The following is a 6801-nucleotide window of genomic DNA, read 5'->3' as shown; positions in this document are numbered from 1 at the left end:
GCATATGATGAGTGAAAACCAAACTTTGTAGCTCAAATAATTTCCACAGGAATGAGCATAGGGACTAAGACTTTAATGGGAGAGAAAACATGATGGAAGTATTGAGAGTGGAAAAAGCAGAGAGGAAAACCAGATCATAGTGTAGGGGAAAAAAAGCTGAGGGAAAGCTTTGCAGGCAAAGAGTTAGCTGAAAGGAGGTTTGGAGCTGTGTCAGAAGAATCTAATTCCTCTTTGACTCTTATTCTGTTCAGGAAGACAGGCAGTTATAAATTATTTCTAAAAGGGGAGGTTTGCATCATAGGAATATTTTATTTTCTCCTCAGAAAAGAAAAGAAAAAGACTCCAGTTTGGCTCAAATAGCTCAGGTCAAATAGATAAAAAATATTTATCAAGACTTTGCTACTTGTGTCTTTACAGTGTGCCCTTGCTGGGGTTTATCAATGCCAAGAGCATGTTATCATTCTAGAAGAAGGGAGGCAAGGGAGACCTAATAAATAAGTTACAGGGAAATTTATGGTTCCAGCCACCTGCTACCCAGTCAGCTGTGTTAATGCCTGGCAAAATCGAAGTCCCTGTGAGATTTCCTGTCTCCTGAATATTAGTTTCCCCTGTAGTAGGTAGATACCTCTCTAATGGGTTTCTGGCCACCTGCAGACCTGTCCAGCTGGGTAAATTGCATTGCATTGTAATGAACCTGCTTAAGCAACCAGGAGGAAAGTTGCTTCAGAATGATTTCCATAATGGGAAAACAACCCCCTTAATTAAAATATTATGCTCTTAAGTATCAAATACAACAGTTAGAAACCCAAAACCACTTAATAGGAGCTTGCCTTTTTGTCCTATCTCAAATGGTAATGAGTGCAGCTGATGATACCTATTGCAGGTCATATATTACCAGGGCATACTAAGTTGTGTGATCTGTGTAGTGAGACATATGGGGACATTGCAGGCATTATCTGGACATGCCGTTGGGATATTTTATTAAAATACATTTTCTAGACACTATGTTATGCACCTGGAGCCTAATGTATTCATAGTTAATAAATTCTAATGGATATATAAATGTGCAAAGAAGGCAAGGTCAGTGAGAAGGTAGATGTATCCCATAAATAGCACACTCCAGAGTTTTTTGTCTGTCTGATGACAAATCTCACCCTCCTTTTATTTTCACCCTCCCCACACTAAAATACTGCTCCTGGGAAAAGTAGTGGAGGGATACAATGAGTATGTGATTCATGGAAACATCAAGGAAGAATGGAAAGCATAATCTCATTTTTCACATTGCCATGTGACTTGTCACAGAGAATACTATCACTGGAAAATCCTGACAGAAAAGGAGTTTTTTCAAGCATGGCAGAGGTGTTAAACAGGGACAGACAGCTGAGAAGGTGCTGGTCTTACTGAAAAACCCCTGCCATGCATTTTTCTGTCATAATTTTATGATTGCAGGTATCTGTTTTAATCTGTGTCCTACAAAATGAAATGGTCCTTATCTTTTATCCCCAACTTGTAGGGATAGAACTGAGCTGCTATTACCAGGCAGACACTGGGTACTGTAGTTGCAGTCACTGGAGCTGTGGGATTTCTCCTGGAGCACCACATGGTTACAGGCCCCTGCAGAGTCTGTTAGGGAGCATCCATTTGTCTGCAAATGCATGCTGTAAATTGGTAAGTTTGACTTTCCAAAATGAAGAGGAGGAGAGTTTTCCAGAGGCTGGATCTGGACGTCACTTCATTTGCCTTGTGATGCCTCAGAGGGACTGGGATCCTTGCCTGTTCTGTGGCTCTCCCAGGAGCCAAGATTATGGGGTGACTTTGGGTGGCAGAGATGGCTTGTGAGGTAGAAAGGGTGTTATATTTGAAAAGAGAAAGCTACTTTGCCACTTATTTTCATAATCATAAGAAAGTGAGAAGAAAGGTTGGAAGTATGAACTTTCCTGACCCTTACGTGTGACACTTTATGGCCCTGATAAATACCTGCCTCCTCTGTGTGTTGTGTCATTGCATTGGAGCTGGGGTTTTTGCTTTTGGCTCTGGTGGAGTAAGTGTCTTAAAACTGTCTGGGCTTGCCATCCTTCTAGCTTCTCTTGGGTTTCTAAAAGAATCTCTGTGCTGAGGCCTTTCTCAGTGGGCACATACTCCTGAACCCCAGAATGAAACAGCCAGCAGTTAGTGACAGCAGCTACAAACAAAATCCATACCAATTCCAACTCTGAAAGTTAAAATATAGCAGCTTTTACTACCGTTTCTGAGACTCTGCTCCTTTTGTGATCTTTCTAGGGCTACATGAAATGTGGTTAATTAACCTGCCATCACCTTTTTTTCTGTGAATCCACAGTCACATTATCTACTTGGTATGCTTAAGCTTTTCAGTGATGTATGTTCTTCCCTGTGCAGACATTTTGTTTAACCTCTTGGTAATCTACTAAGTTAATTCAGTTTTGCATGAGCTTCTTTTGGCTTTTTTGTTTTTTCTTTTCTTATGTGCTAGTATTCCTAGTCTTAGGGGTCTTACTATTAATTTTGAAGCAGAAAACCCACATTACTGTAAGGTGACCTGGATGGTCACTCTTTCAGTTTGATTCTTAGCCCTAGTCTGGACTTGTCCATGCTTTTGTGGAAGGAAAGGCTTCTGAGTCTTAGCAGAACAGTCCTTACAGTAGCTCACTAACCAACATTTTTTTCTTAGATCTCAGGGTTTTTTGTCTGTTGTCCTAGGTTTTCAGTGAAAAGAAAAACTACAGAAAGAGGAAATTTGCATTTAATAAAGAGGCTATAAAAAACTGAAGCTTGAAAATGTCCTCCTGTTTGAGGCAACCTTAGGATAATGAAATAAATAAGTAAAACTAGGTAAAATGGAGAAAGATAGCTACCACTGCAATGCAGTGAAATGGAATTAAGGAGTCTGAGTGATTCTTTCTTGTAAAGGTCAACATCATTGACTGAATTTTTGTGAACCTAATAAATTCTAAGATATGCTATAAATAGGAGTGTCTCAAGGGCAATACTTAAGTCATTCAATTGAAAAATGGGACAAAATAAATAGTAAAATGATAATGAGAAATGGCAAATCAAGTTAAAGTGGTACGTTTAGACCTGGCTTTCTTGATAATACAATTTTAAAATGTTACCAAATCAATTCTTATTTAGAATGCATTTTGGAAAGAGATTAACTGACTTTGGATACAAACCAGGTTTCTATACAGGTTTTCAATGATGCCAACATTATATGTATTTGATTATTTCTAAAGGCTATCAAAACAGTGAAAATCTCTATTTACATATTTGCAATTTGATATGAATTTTAACCTGTAAATCCAACATTTTATAAGAAAAGGAACTAATGTATCACCACACTACATTCACTGTAGAACTACAATATTTTATTTCAATTTTCATTGATAAAAGTACACTTTATTAGTAAGGAAGATAATTAGCCACAGGCTTGTAATAAATATTGTCAAACTATTTTTCTAAATCAAGAATTCAGTGAATTCATATAGTTAATACCTTGTAGAAGATCAAAACAAATGAATATGGGGATGCATTCCAGGTTTAAATTATATTCATAGCTTTATACAAAATGGTCCCCAATTTTATATTCATGTATAATGTTTATTTTTATTCTATGAATCAGACTTGAGGCTTGTCTTTTTTCAGGAAGAAGAATGTCAATTCTCAGCATCCAAAAATGTTCTGTTCCCAGTTCCATCCTGACTGTAAAAGCTCCTGTTGTGCATTTCATCCTGACTGTAAAAATGTAATTGTCCCAAGATCATGTCATGATTCAGAGTTCAAGTTTGTCTTTGATAAGGTTGGGGCGTGATCAAGTAATTATATTATCAGGAGATGAGCAGGAGCTGGAGAAGGGATTTGAGCTGGTGGCTGGTCTCTACATCAATGCGGATGATGCCAGCTGCCTCCCAGCCTGGCTGGCTCCTCACTGTGTTCTGCCTCCACTGATGATGCTCCAGCTTCACCAGCCAGCCAGGAACACCCTGCCCTCAGCAGAACACAGGCTTTGAGCTGTGAGATGCAGAATGAAAATTCAAACGAACATTGGCAGCCCTACATCTGTAGGTGTATATTTTACAAAACTGTCTCTGATAATAATTTGTGTAATATTTAGCTACTTTCCTGAGCTCACTGGTCAAAGTGGTGAAGGACAGCACCCAGATCATCTCTGTGAGCTGATCTGTCACATTAAACTGCATCAGAAGAAAAATGGTAATCTGTGGACATACTTTCTTATATCTAATACATTTTTTTTGGTTTTGACGTCTTTTTCATTCCTCTGTCCCTCAGATAGGTATACTGTACTTCCAAATTAATGCATTTTGACCACAGCTTCAGCATTTTTCCACTTGTTTGTCTGCTGGGAGCACATGCAGCAGATCAAGGTAAAGCAATAACAGGAAAGTATCTAAGCTTAGAAGCACAATAACCAGAGGCACTCTCACAGAGCAAGTGGTAAGGTCATGGAGGAGTCACAAGGAGGGCAGGACCTAAAAGAGAAAAGGACTGAAACAGGATATGTACACAGAAATAATGCTGATAACATCTTTGTCTTGCATTCAAAGTGCTCTGGCCCCTAACAAGCAAGAGCAGTGTGACTCTATGAGTAGGAAATAAAGGATGGAAGAGTAGCAGGTGGCTTTGGGCATCTGTAATTCTTGTCTATCTGAAGTCAGGGTGGTGATGGATACTTGCTTACTCAGGTCAAAAGGATTCAGGATCTCAGCAGCTGTGCAAGGGGTAGCAAAATGCCTGAGAGCAGTGGGGGAAACAGCTGAAGCAGTTTGGTGCTATTGGTGTTGCAGGAGCAGAGGACCAGGATGAGCATCTGGCAAACATCAAGCCAGGTGAGGAAACATCCCTGCAGCAAATTACACCAGTTAAACTGGCCCTACTTCCTCACACTGGAAACCTTTAGTCAAGCAAATATCTTTCACCTAACTTTGTGAGCTATACTTCTATATCTGTGTACTGAAGTCAATTTATGAGTTACGAGGTCAACCAATAATAATTTGGGTTCTTAAGCTCTGTAACATGAAGACTGTCTAGGACAGCAAAAAATGTGGAATAAGTTGTTATAAGTTAACCTTGGTAGGCAGCTCAGGCCCACACAGGCCCAGGCTCACTCCCCCACAGCAGCTGGGTGAGGGCATCAGAAGGGCAACAGTGAGAAAACTCATACACTGCTACTTCAGCACGACAGACCCCAGATACATCTAAACCCCAGTGGAGTTTGCTTGAAATATAAACCTTGTATAGCCCTCTCCCACTAAACAAGGGCTTTTTTGCTTTTGTAAACCATTAGGAAAACTTGTGGATTTTTTTTCTTTAGGGCAGTTTGCAATGAGGTACTCCAAAAGAGAAAATAAATACTCAAACTACTACTTTTCATCTTGTTTTGAGGAACCTAACGGCCAGCCAGAGCTGTGCTCTATCATTATGGTATTCAAGACAGATGAACCTAAATAGTTTTTGTATAGATTTCTGAAAGATCAATGCTGCTGCTTCTTTTTTAAGCCTCTCCTGTGACATAGATAGATACATTGCTAGAGAAGTTGTATATTTGGCTGCTGCAGATGTGGGAGAATTTCTGACAGGTTCCCTAAAGATACTGAAAGAAACAATTAGAGCTTTCATTGTATTCTCTGACATGGAAAAGTTTAAGATGTTACTTATAAATGTAATATACTGGTTTCTTTTATAAAAGTGGTCTAGCTTTTGGAGGAAAGAAGGTCCTCTAAGTGTAAAGTCTTTGGATACCTAAGCTTGTAACTAGTAATTTGAAGGGGTGTTGGTAATGATGGGTGATTTCCTTTCTCTTTCACAAACCCCAGGAACAACAGAAGTGAAGGTCATCATGGCTACTATCGAGACCTGCTTTTGTTTCTGAGTCCTGTTATATATTTTATTAGGATCTGAATTTTAACAAAAAACTAAAATGCAGCTTGAATCCCACTGTTCTTTTTCCTTCATTGGGGGAATACAGAGGACCAGAAAACAATGTCAGGAAACCCTTGCATTTATTTTTAGGCCTATTCGTTAGTGGTTTTCCCTCCTCCCCTCCAGACAAACTCCTGTTGAAGCTGATGACTAAGGATTGCAAAACCCATCTGTTTCTTGTCGTGTGCTCTGCTCTTGGCTGATCTGAAGGCCTGGTGAAGTTCAACAGTTCAGTGAAGAAACTAGCAACCCCCTCCCCACAAGGGCAATGCACTGCCCACATGAAACTGTGATTGTGATTAAAACAGAAAAGTGGTAGCTGGAAAGAATCTAAATGCATATTTCTTCCTGTCACTGTGTGGTTTTTGCACTTACCAGATGGCAGTTTCATACTTGCTGTGAATCCTCCTGTGTGCCCTGTGGGCAAAAAAGGCAGTCCTGCCTTTCTCCCTCTCTGCTCATCTCCTTGCTGGCCCCCTTGGGCAGGATCTGGCAGAAAATTTACCTCCCAAAAAAGGCACAAAGAACTGAAAGAGCAGCTGTGATCTGGTTGACTTTTTGGTTGCAGAAGTGGCAATGCCCGTGCCAGAAACGGGATGGGAACATGCACCCAGGGATCCTGGAATGGTAGGATAACACTTGGTTATGCAGTCTTCGGGTGGCTTTAACAATTTGTGATACATAGTCAGGTAGGGAGGCTTAGGAGTTGGTAATGTGAATTACTGTAGCCCCACAGGAATTCAGCAGTAGATGCCAATTAAAGAATCAAAGAGCAAAGATCCAAATGCCAAAATTAGGTGATGATATTTGCAAAAGAGAATGATTAGAATAGTGAGGTGCTAATAT

Source organism: Aphelocoma coerulescens, chromosome 2, assembly GCF_041296385.1.
Source record: "Aphelocoma coerulescens isolate FSJ_1873_10779 chromosome 2, UR_Acoe_1.0, whole genome shotgun sequence".
NCBI lineage: Eukaryota > Metazoa > Chordata > Aves > Passeriformes > Corvidae > Aphelocoma > Aphelocoma coerulescens.
This window is presented reverse-complemented; position numbering follows the sequence as displayed.